This window comes from Trematomus bernacchii, unplaced genomic scaffold (genome assembly GCF_902827165.1).
Source record: "Trematomus bernacchii unplaced genomic scaffold, fTreBer1.1, whole genome shotgun sequence".
Taxonomy (NCBI): Eukaryota; Metazoa; Chordata; class Actinopteri; order Perciformes; family Nototheniidae; genus Trematomus; species Trematomus bernacchii.
The window spans coordinates 77,389-89,329 of record NW_022987438.1 but is presented as its reverse complement, the minus strand read 5'-3'; positions in this window follow the sequence as shown (position 1 = coordinate 89,329).

Below are 11,941 nucleotides of genomic sequence, written 5' to 3'. Positions count from 1 at the left end.
GCCTCATTTATAAAGGGATATACGCTCAAAAGATGGCGTACGCCAGTTTCTACGCAATGTTTGCGATTTATAAAATACTAACTTGACGGGAAAATGTGTGGTCCTCCACGCAAACTCTGAACCATGCGTACGCACTAAGCACACAAACGGGAGAGACGAGAAACTGCGACACCGTTGGCAGAAGGAAGAATGGAGAGAAATATGTGGAAATAATACCATCAATAAAATGTTACCTCTCATTTATCAAATATGAAGAATTCATTTTCAAACATTGATTAAAGCCAATCTTAAAATGATTAAACAAACGCCTGTTTGAGACTCCTCAGTGCACACAAAAACATAACTTGGAGAAATAAATAAATACGGATATGCTATTTAAAACCACCTCGAATATGTTGTGTTAATGTTATGAAATGTTTTCTCATAAATGATGCGGTAAGCAGGAGGACAGAATTACGTCTAAACTGACGCCGTTTTGCATTTCTATAGGTTGTAGATACGAGCATGGTTTTATATACTATCACGTTTAATCGTGTTTTATGCCGTTTGCCAAGACTTGATAAGTCGCTCGTAAAACACAGGAGGTATGGAAACTAAGAACACCATATGTGGTAAATTGTACAGCTAATATAACACAATCCATTAGTTGTATTTCCTTTAACTGGTGGATTATGGATATATAGTTGCTGATCGACAGCTGGAACACAAACCACCAAATACAACACAATAATTCAGATCCAGTCGTCATGACTCCACTCCGGAGGGATTCCCCGATCATTTCTTACAGTTTCTCATCAAGGGGGTGTCTCCTGTCCCCGGGACAAACACACTGCCTGAGGAAGGTTATGTGTATTTGTTTTGTCATTAACTTTTTTCGGACCACTTATTTATTTATTTTGGTGACGATCCGACCTCCATGCTGCTACTCTGGTTCAAACTGCATCCACCAAACAATATGATTTATCTCCACCTCCCCACAATAACCAAAATCTGACACGGTGTGAGATGTCTTTTTTAGCTGTTCTATCGTAATTTCCTGCGATCTTCTTCATGCAGTCAGTCAAAATGAATGAATGAATGGGCGTTTCTTTGACTATTTATAGGCAAATATGGGCGTTACGAGTCGATTGTGATTTATAAAGGGAAACAGGCGTAGGGAGTGCCGTACGCACTTCCCTCGCCGGTACGCAACGTTTTGTGAATCGGAAAATGGCGAAAAATGTATGTACCTATTTTTGTGCTTTGTACTACGTAAGCAACCTTCCTACGTCAATCCTACGCAAGGCGTTATAAATGAGGCCCCAGGACATCACTGTTGAGTGTAAAAATGTTGATGTGTTACACTCCACTGGGTGGTTTTGTTTTGTTTTCCACTTGGGTTTTTGCTTCTGAAGTGAAGGGTCTCTGCTGACCCTACCTCTTCACCTATCTCACTTAGACACACACACACACACATGTGTTTTGCAACTGTAGCTTCATCACGTACACACTTCCTTTAGCAATGAACATGTATTCAACTAAGACAATCCCTTATTTTGGCTAAGTTACAGCTCAGTCTGTGGCTGTGACAGTCGAGTATTATATTATACAGGTGCCCACTATAAGAGATGAGACATATAAAGTACTAAAATATTTAAAAACATTATTTCCCATAAATCATTTGATGTGATGCAAGTAACCTCTCAACTTTGTTCAGCTTGAATTTCCTGGACAATGTGAGCTGTTTGTTTATTGTGCAGCCTTAGTTTGTATGTTTTACCAATATGTATGTTGAGAAATGACAGATGTTTTTGATCACTGCTATTATATATATATAATAAATTCTTGGAAAGGCAAGTTCTTGTTGGAATTTTTTCAACTTTTAATACAGTGGCTCTTGAGGTTTATCTAGCTTTGCATTTTAAATTTTAAGTGCTTAATCTGTGTACCCTGGATTACATTCTTCACATTTCTGGTAATAGTCAAACATATATATATATACGAAGGCAGTGTAGTTTAAATGAAATCTTTCAATCTGACTAATGTATAGGAAAAACATTTTTATATATCAATAATCCTTACAGGCGGTTTTATACTATATATATATATATATATATATATATATATATATATATATATATATATATATATATATATATATATTTGAGATTGCTATTCATAGAACAGTTTTTTCTGCATTTCAATTGTAATAAATACATTTTACAGAAAATTTAAATTGCAGTATTTAGATGTTGCTTTCACTGTAAAACTCGTCATTACTACGGCAAAATACACTAAATTATACACAACTTTTGATTACAATTTGCGGGAAAATTCAGTTAAATTACAGCATTACACTGATGCTTTTACAGTTAAACAGTGTTATTTGTTTGGTATTTTTCTGTAAAATTGAATGGGATTCAATGTACAATAGACAACAACTGCATGTAAATCTTACTGAAATAATCAGTTTAATAGCAACGTGATCATGCTAATTCAGCAGAAAAGGGCTGTTGAAATGACAGATTTAAAATGTAAATTACAACAGTTTTAAACTGTAAAATATACACGTTGTTCTGTAAAGTTGTTTACAGTTTACCGTATTTTTTACATCATTATTCTGGCAACAAAGCTGCCAGGTTTTTACCGTAAAAACAACGTTTTTTTTTTTACAGTGTAGTGTGTACTTGTAGAGATCGACATTTGAAGTAAACGGTTATTTTGTGTTTTTTTTGTAAATTATTGAGTGTTCTTGCATTTTAATGTGTGAGTTGTTTTATACCTCGGGATTGTGGGAAACAGTATTTCGATCTTTCTGTGTGTACAAACATATTTTGAGATTGACAATTAAGTTGACTTTTACTTTGGAAATACCGTTTCCCTCAATCCAGTCTGACCGCTGCAGGAAGGAAGGACCTGAATGTTTCTGTTCTCAGTGGAGTAGACACCGCTAACCTCATGTCTCTTCCCATTGATCTAGCTTCGCTGCAACTCTTAACACTTTAAAATCCAGACAAAAAAACGTATCTTTTTGTCTCTGCATTTGAGTGAGCTGTTTATATCTACACTGCAGTATGGTTTGTATTCATGTATTCTATATCTGTTGTGTTTATTTTATTATCTTTGCTTTTTAACGCCTATTTTTAAACGCCATTTTATGATGTGTTTCTGCTGTATTTATTCATAAAGGTGGGGTAGGTAAGTTTGAGAAACCGGCTCGAGATACACTTTTTGTTATATTCCATGGAATGCTCTTAACATCCCGATAGCAATGAATATCTGAAGTGCTTTGACAAAAAATCCATAAAAAATGTCATCTGTGGAAGCCGTAGTACTGTAAAAAGCACGACCAATCATCTGAGCCGGCCCGGCTAAAATGATTGGATGGCCTACCTGCCTGTCAGCCTTCCATCTGTGCACAAACTTATCTCGTGCCCTCATTGGTCATGTGTGCGTTCGTGTGTGTTGGAGGAGGGGCTCTATAAGGAAGTGGCAGATTTGTTCCGGCTGTGTATTTTCAAATTCTAGCGCACTCGAGCCGGTTTCTCCAAAATTACCTACCCCACCTTTAAATGTCTTTTATTTGTATTTGTAAAGCACTTCGAATTGCCGTGTGCTGAAAGGTGCTCTATAAATAAACTTGCATTACCTTGCCTAGATTACTGGTGTGATTTGAGACAAGGCAGCTCCAAGGATGATGGGAAAGGCCTGGAGCTCATTGGAAATAATGGATGCATCGATTGTGTTTTCTGTATGACATTAGGTTGAAATAGCCTCAAAAAGAGTAAAGTAACGTGGCTGTTATTAAAGTTTAATGCATAGAAAGTGCAGGTATTTAGAGTAAAAGAGCATCCTGCCAGTTGCCCTGCTCTGAACCATAAGACCCTACAGAGGGGGGGGGGGGGGGAACTGCAGAGCACATCACCCCAGCTCTCAGATCTCTGCACTGGCTACCAGGAGCTTACAGAATCGATTTTAAAATGTTATTGCTTACTTATAAAGCACTACATGGTTTGGGACCCCAATATATGTGATCGGGGACTCATTGTTCCCCAGCTCAGAACCAAACACTCTGAAGCTGCTTTTAGTTTTTATGCACCCCAAAAATTGAACTAACTTTCCCAAAAACCTGAGGTCTTCACCAACGCTGAGTTCTTTTAAATCGAGGCTAAAAACATTACTTTAAAAATCTACTTAAGTACAGTAATGAAGTATTTGAACACCACTGCTTCCCACCTCTGTATCTCAGTGATCTGTGTTTGAGGACATGACGTGTCTTCATCTCCATTTCCTCTCACCTTCCCCCGAAAGACGTCACAGCGGCACAAACTGTACCATATCTTTAACTGTTTCTCAAGTATCCTCTCTCACTTTAATTATTCTGAAACCTGACTCATAGCTGCAGCTCAAAGAATAGATTATACATTTCCCAAAGTCTGTCGAGAACCAAATGAAGCTCAGCGCAAGTTCAGGTTCCCACGCTCTCATTCACAATTCTCTCTCACTCACTCGCCCTTTCTCTCAATAAGCAAGGGCGCAACAAACACCCAGCTAAACCAATCGGTTGCGTCTCATCCCCACAGCCAATCACAGCACACCCGGCAGACGTTTAAATCTGCTCTTTCTCTCCCCTGCCAGCATCGTTCAGGAGAATCGATGCAACCCTCCTCCACCTCCTCCACCTCCTCCACCTCCAGTCTCATCAGATCCAAGGCAGGCTAGCCCAGAAGAACCCTCATCACTCCGGATGTGTATTTCCCTTCAGTACTTCACCACCACCAGTGTCTAGACCCTGGGGGGTTTCTCTTTTCTAGTCGGCTTCCCCTCCCCCTTAATTCATCACAGTATGATGGGGTCTAATCTCCAAAACATTATTGATCATATGGCAATAAATATGTTATCAACTACGAACTAAGTCTCTCCTGATTGAAATAACTGTTGATGGATTATAATGAAATCTAACACAGAGGATTGACATTCTGTATTACATTACATGTTACTTGTTAGACGCTTTTATCCAAAGCGACTTACATACTCAATACTGTGGACAATCCCCACAGGAGCAATTTGGGGTGAAGTGTCTCAGGGACACAACGACATGCTGACTGCAGTGGGGTTTGAACCTGTGACCCCCTCATCCGAACACCAACGGACAACCCACTGCACCACACGCCTCCCTGTATAAATCACAAATATTGTGTATGTGTGTGTGTGGGTGCGTGTGTGTGTGTGTGTGTGCGTGCGTGTGTGTGTGTGTGTGCGTGTGTGTGTGTGTGTGTGTGTGTGTGTGTGTGTGTGTGTGTGTGTGTGTGTGTGTGTGTGTGTGTGTGTGTGTGTGTGTGTGTGTCTCTCTCCCCCTGATTGTCTCTATTTTATATTTTGCTACTTCCCTTTGTACCCCTAGTCCAGGAGGGAACGTAACACATTACAATTAAAGAAACAACAATTGAATGAAAGTCTTTTTAAGTCTCGTTTTTAACGTTCATTTGATGAACTTTCCTTTCTTTTCAGACACTTTCTTTAATTGTTTTACTTACTACAAATCAAATAAAAAATGGCTCCTCGAATCCGACGCCACTTTGGATAGAAAACGTAATAAGAAAATGTGAAGAAGAATTCACAAGGACTGAGAAACAGACAAATGAAGCTCAGCGCAAGTTCAACCAGGAAGACCTTCTTTACTCATTCATTTACTATTTCCATGTTACTACTCTCTCTCCTCTCAATAAGTGATCGGGGGCGTCACTCCCCAGCTTAACCAATCACTTCGCTCTATTCTCACAAGCCTATCATAGCGCTCTGCTAACCCTTTTTAAATCTGCTCTCCCCTCTGACAGCTGTCATTTCAGGTGACTCGACACAACCCTCCTCCCCCCCTTTTCACCTCCTGTCCCTCTGAATCCAGGGTCAAGCTAAGCCCCTCCCCTTCAGACCGACCCCAGCTATCCATTCACCACAACCAGGGTCAAGCTAAGCCCCTCCCCTTCAGACCGACCTCAACTATCCATTCACCACCACCAGGGTCAAGCTAAGCCCCTCCCCTTCAGACCGACCCCAACTATCCATTCACCACCACCAGGGTCAAGCTAAGCCCCTCCCCTTCAGACCGACCTCAACTATCCATTCACCACCACCAGGGTCAAGCTAAGCCCCTCCCCTTCAGACCGACCTCAACTATCCATTCACCACCACCAGGGTCAAGCTAAGCCCCTCCCCTTCAGACCGACCTCAACTATCCATTCACCACCACCAGGGTCAAGCTAAGCCACTCCCCTTCAGACCGACCCCAACTATCCATTCACCACCACCAGGGTCAAGCTAAGCCCCTCCCCTTCAGACCGACCCCAACTATCCATTCACCACCACCAGGGTCAAGCTAAGCCACTCCCCTTCAGACCGACCCCAAGGTTGCATTCGAATAGTCCATTTAGCTTAGGAACCTTCCTAACGGAGTGAAATGACCCGGAAGTCCCTCAGTGGCAGCCATGATAAGTGCCGTTCGAATTCTCTAAATTAAAAGGAAAGGAGGTTTCAAACTTCCTTTATAACCTCCTTTAGCCTAGGAACCACTGGACCTCCCTAACCGAAAGGAGAGGAGAAAATGCTGCCCCACAATGCCTTGCGGCCGCAGCATTTGCCGTCACACAACAGTCGGCCGTTCACGGAAACAACCGATTATGAACGAGAAATGATATCATGAAAGTTACGGTGCTTATTAAGCATTTTAAAACGTATGTGGTAAGTTGCCAAAGTGCTTTGTTTTGAACGTTCATCAGTATTATAATCAAAAAGAGAAATATGAACGTTAGTTTTTACTGAAATGATCAAATAAAGTCAACATTTCACAGTCTTTACTGAGCTGTGTGGGGTTTGTTCAACTTTTAAAAGATGTTTGAATGGTGATATACACAGTGATAGATGTTAAGGACTAACCGTTATAATAAATACATTTGTATTGATTTTAAGATCTTTTCATACAATCATACGTATTGGGATCATTTGTATTAATGTGGACCGGAGGGAGAGGGTGACGAGCATAAGTTTCACTTTCCTTTTTTATTTCAATTTCAACTTTGGTCATGAAGAATATGTTTCTCTGTTGTCCCTGTTCATAAAGCATAAAACAACAGCATCAGAGCACGGTGCAGAGTCTCTAGATGAGTTTACAGTAGTCCCTCGTTCTTATTAAACATCCATGTTGTAGTCCGCTGTATAGAAAACTGTAGTTTCCATAGTTTCCCCACAGCAGCAGGCGCACATTTATGACCTCTGCTGGCGCATCATAAACACGTCGGATAGTGAAAGTGCAGTCGGATTCTCTAAAGTGCCGCAGTCTCTTCTCCTAAATCCTTTTGAATTCTCCTATCCACTATCCCTTAACCCTGTGACGTTTCACTCCGAGGTCAAGGAATAGACGATAGGGTTAGAACTTAGGAGCTGTTTTTTTGGAGTATTCGAACGCAACCCAACTATCCATTCACCACCACCAGGGTCAAGCTAAGCCCCTCCCCTTCAGACCGACCCCAACTATCCATTCACCACCACCAGGGTCAAGCTAAGCCCCCTCCCCTTCAGACCGACCCCAACTATCCATTCACCACCACCAGGGTCTAGACCCCGGGGGGTTTCATCGGATCGGTTCTCCCCTCCCGAATGATACTCCTTCACAACGGGGCCTAATCGCCAAAACTCCATGACATTCATTTGTGTATTCCTGGCAATAAATATGTGTTCTTACATCAACACCGTCTCTCCTGATTGAACTGCAGTGCTAAGAAAAGCCCTCTGCACATGATGTCATTTTTAAATAACTTTATTTGTAACAGAAAATGGGTACAGTGACAAACTCAATGCTGAACAATTCATGAACTGATAACCGTCTAAAACCATCAACACATCCTAAAAAGGACTTCTTATAGAGAACCATTGAACTTCTGCAGTGGATGTTAGTGAAAAAAACATGTTCTCCTTTCTTTTGTAAAGGTTGCTGAGGGAGAAGAGAAAGGAAGCGCTGGAGATCCTTCAAATGTAGAGAATTTACATTTTTGGGGAATTATTATTATTGTGATTTTATTAATATTTTTTTCATATTTTACTGTATTCATTTTTTTTTATATCAATATGATTTATCTATTTGACTTTATTTTGTAGTGTTATAGTTTTACAAATATTTATAATCTTTTTTAATATATATATTTTTTAACAAAAGACTACAGAAAACTAACTTTTAAAACAATTTAGAAAAAAAATTGTTGTCGTTTTAAAAAAAAAAAGTTTTAAAAATGGTTGTTTTTTGTGTAGTTACAGTGGGTTTTGATAACAGCTACTTTGTTAGTCTTTCTTCTACTTTGGAAAATAATTGCACAGCCAGTAGGTGTGTGTGCGTGTGTGTGCGTGTGTGTCTTCATTCTTGTTATGTTACGGAGGAGGATTCAGGACACGAGATTTTGCGATCTGACTCAAAGTTGCTGTTTTTTTAGTTCTGAAAAGTTATTTTTATTTGTAAAACTTGCCAATAAATCTGATTCAGATTTGGCTCATTTTAATCAGTTAACCATCCTTAACTCTGGACTTTTTTTGGGTGAGTAAGGGTTTGAATACCTTAACTTTAATACTTCAACATGTTTCAACACTTCTTAGAAGAAAAACTAATTTATTTATTTCTGAAAAAGTTTTTTTTTTCTCAGATTTCTGACTTTCATCTCAGAACTCAATTATTTTTCTTTTTTTTAAACTTTTGGTCAGAATACAATTTATAAATTAGAAAATATTTTGAGATCTGACCAAAAGTTGCTATTTTTTTTGTTCTGAAAAGTATTTCTGAAAATCTCAGAATCCTGAGAAAAAAATTGATTTAATTTTATTCTCAGAATTTTTGTTTAGAAATAATAAAATAACTACTTTTGGTCAGATCTCAAAATCTTGTCACATTTCCAAATTTCTCTGGAAAAAGTCAGAATAAAATTGAAAAAAATCCTGAACATTTTCGAATCCTGAGAAAATTATCGTCTTAATTTATGCACCAAAACAAATTCCTTGTAAGTGTCAAACGTACTTGCCAATAAATCCGATTCAGATTTGGCTCATTTTAATCAGTTAACCCTAACCCAACTGAACTTTTCAACACAGAACCTCCTCTACTTCCTGAATGCAGCGAGGGCTTTTTCCACTTCCTTCAACCTGGTCCTGAGCGCCGTGTCCTTCGTCTTCAGCGCCAGGAGGCTGGACCTCATTCTCCTCGTCTGCTGACCCTTTATCTTCATCTTCTTGTGAGCCACAGCGAGCTGTTGCTGCGCCGCCTCTGCTCTGCGCTTCAGAGTTTTGGGGGACTCTGAGATGAAGTAGCAGTGATCTCTCCACACTGACATTTGCTCCTGTATTTTGGGGGTGCGAGGAGGAGATGTTTGGGACCCTCTGCTTGTCGTTCCCTCGATCAAATCCTCAGATGCGTCCTTGACCACAGCGACTGGCTCCTTGACTCTGTTTTGTGTTGAAGGTGAAGCAGCAGGACGGTGAGGTGCATCCTCGCTCAGACGAAGAGACCTCGGCTTCACTTCCTTTCTTTTCTTCTCGCCTTCAAAGGTGAAAATGGTCGGCACCGCGGTGGGCTTCAGCCTCCTGTTGCCCTGCCGGAAAACACAGAGCAAGTCGGTATCATTAATTATGTACTTATATACACTATCGTATATATTGTAAAATACATGTTTTTTATTTACGAACAATTTATTTTATTTTATTCTTAACTGTCACGAAACTCAAATAAAGGGATGAATAAAGTATTCAAATTTTTATCACAGGATTTTGTTTTTATTTGACAATTTATGATGTATGTGTTCTTTACATTAAAGGTCCCCTATTATACTGTCTTTCATCAATATATTACAGGTCTCAGATATATACAGAACCTGTCTCTGAAAAAATGGTCGGTCTAGAAGCAAGAACCGCATACGTCACGCTTACGTCGGAGGCGGAGGCGGGATCAACCTGAGCCATAATAACAGTTTATGGCGAGCATGGCAAATGAAAGTTGTAACAAGCAGTAGCGCTGAGCGAAGTGACTAGAAGGCAACCACACACTTATTAAAAAAAACACACTTTATAAAGTCAGGCAACACTAACCAGGCTTCGTGTGATTCTGTTTATTTGTACCTTACTTTGACCATCCGTTCGCTGTTATTGATCATTGTGGAGAGAAGGCAGACGTTTTGTTTGTTATTATAGCAGCTATCGGATGGAATCAATACATGGGCTGCACAGGTTGTCATGTCCGACTATCACAAGTAGAATCATAATGAAAAATATGCCGGTAAAATGTGCCGGCTTATGCCACAATAGGATAGCAACAAGTAGTCAAGATAGTCAGTTTAGGTTAGGTTGCTATGCCAACATCACCCATTTTATACCAGAGAAACTTTCATAACAGCGTTGTGATGCCAAACAGCGGGCAGCACTGCAGCGGTCGGTAAATGACGCTGAAACACATTAATAAACAATGAACCACGGCACTCTGGAGAAAAGTACAAGGGTTGAGAAGTAGTTATTTAATTTAATCTGGCTTCGTATTATTAAAAGCAACACGATCATCGACCCGACGCCGTTGGGGAGAAAATCAGCGACGTAAACGGTGACGTCATGACGTAGCAGCAGCAGCACCAGTCGGGCGCTGGGCGGTGTGAACAAAACGAGGGCTGAAAAGAAAAACCGGTTCCGAACCAGAAAAGCTCGGAGCTAGAACGGGAACCGCGTTGGTGTGAAAGGGGCATCAGAGGGGATTCAGGTGATAAGGTGTGGGGGGGGGGGGTGGTTACCTTGGTTGCTGATTGGCTAATGGTTACACAAGCCAAAACATCGTTATGACATCATAAAGTGGCCAAAATCTGATCAGCTCATTTTCAGACAGGTTTTATAGAAATGGATCAGGACAAAAAGAGAGAGAATCAAACAGACTTTACTTTATAGAATGACACTTATATAAACAAATTAAACCAATAAGACACTCAAGTGAAATAAATTAGCACTATTTATCAGGGAAAGGCTGATAAAATAATCAATATTCAAATTCACAAGCTACCCTGCAGTATACACAGTCATTCAAACTAGCTGCACCTTTACCAGCTTTGAGAACACTTTAATGATCAATCATTATAAAACATATCATATATATTATTCTGAAATGGACCAATCTGCACAATCACTACTTTTACTGTCACTACTTTCACTATATTTTGATGATAATACTTTCTACTTTTACTTGAGGAACATTTTGAATGCAGGACTTTTACTGAAACAGAGTATTCCTACACTCTGGTACTTCTACTTTTACTCAAGTACAAGATCTGAGTACTTCTACTTTCACTCAAGTACAAGACCTGAGTACTTCTACTTTTACTCAAGTACAGATCTGAGTACTTCTACTTTTACTCAAGTACAGATCTGAGTACTTCTTCAGTTCTTCCACCTCTGACTGATTAATATGAATAGAGAAACCAATGAAGAGTTGATTACAGAAATTGAGCACATATACTTCCTTATATCCCATCACTGAAGGGCAGCAATACAGCTTTGATGCATATAGTTTGCAGAAAATGTCATTAAAATAAAAAAATAATGTTAATTACAAACTCTGACGTCATCAGCTAGCTAGCTTGGTTAGCTCGGCCTCATTTTTCATGCCATCGAAAGCCAGCTGAAACAAAATAAAGAATCTTACCGGAAAAAACTAACACCCGAACGCTTAGAGGATCTATTATTACATCCCACGGATGAACAACTCATTTTGTAACCGAAATAAATTCCAGACAATAAGAAGAAGAAGATCTGCTCCGGGTCTGAAAAGTGAAGCCAATGCGGAAGTTCCCTGGTTTTTCATCTTCTTCTTTGTTTATTCTGGCGGGAAGCAAACCAAGTTGTAAGGTGCATACCGCCTCCTGCTGTATCGGAGTGTCATGGCAATATACTGTAT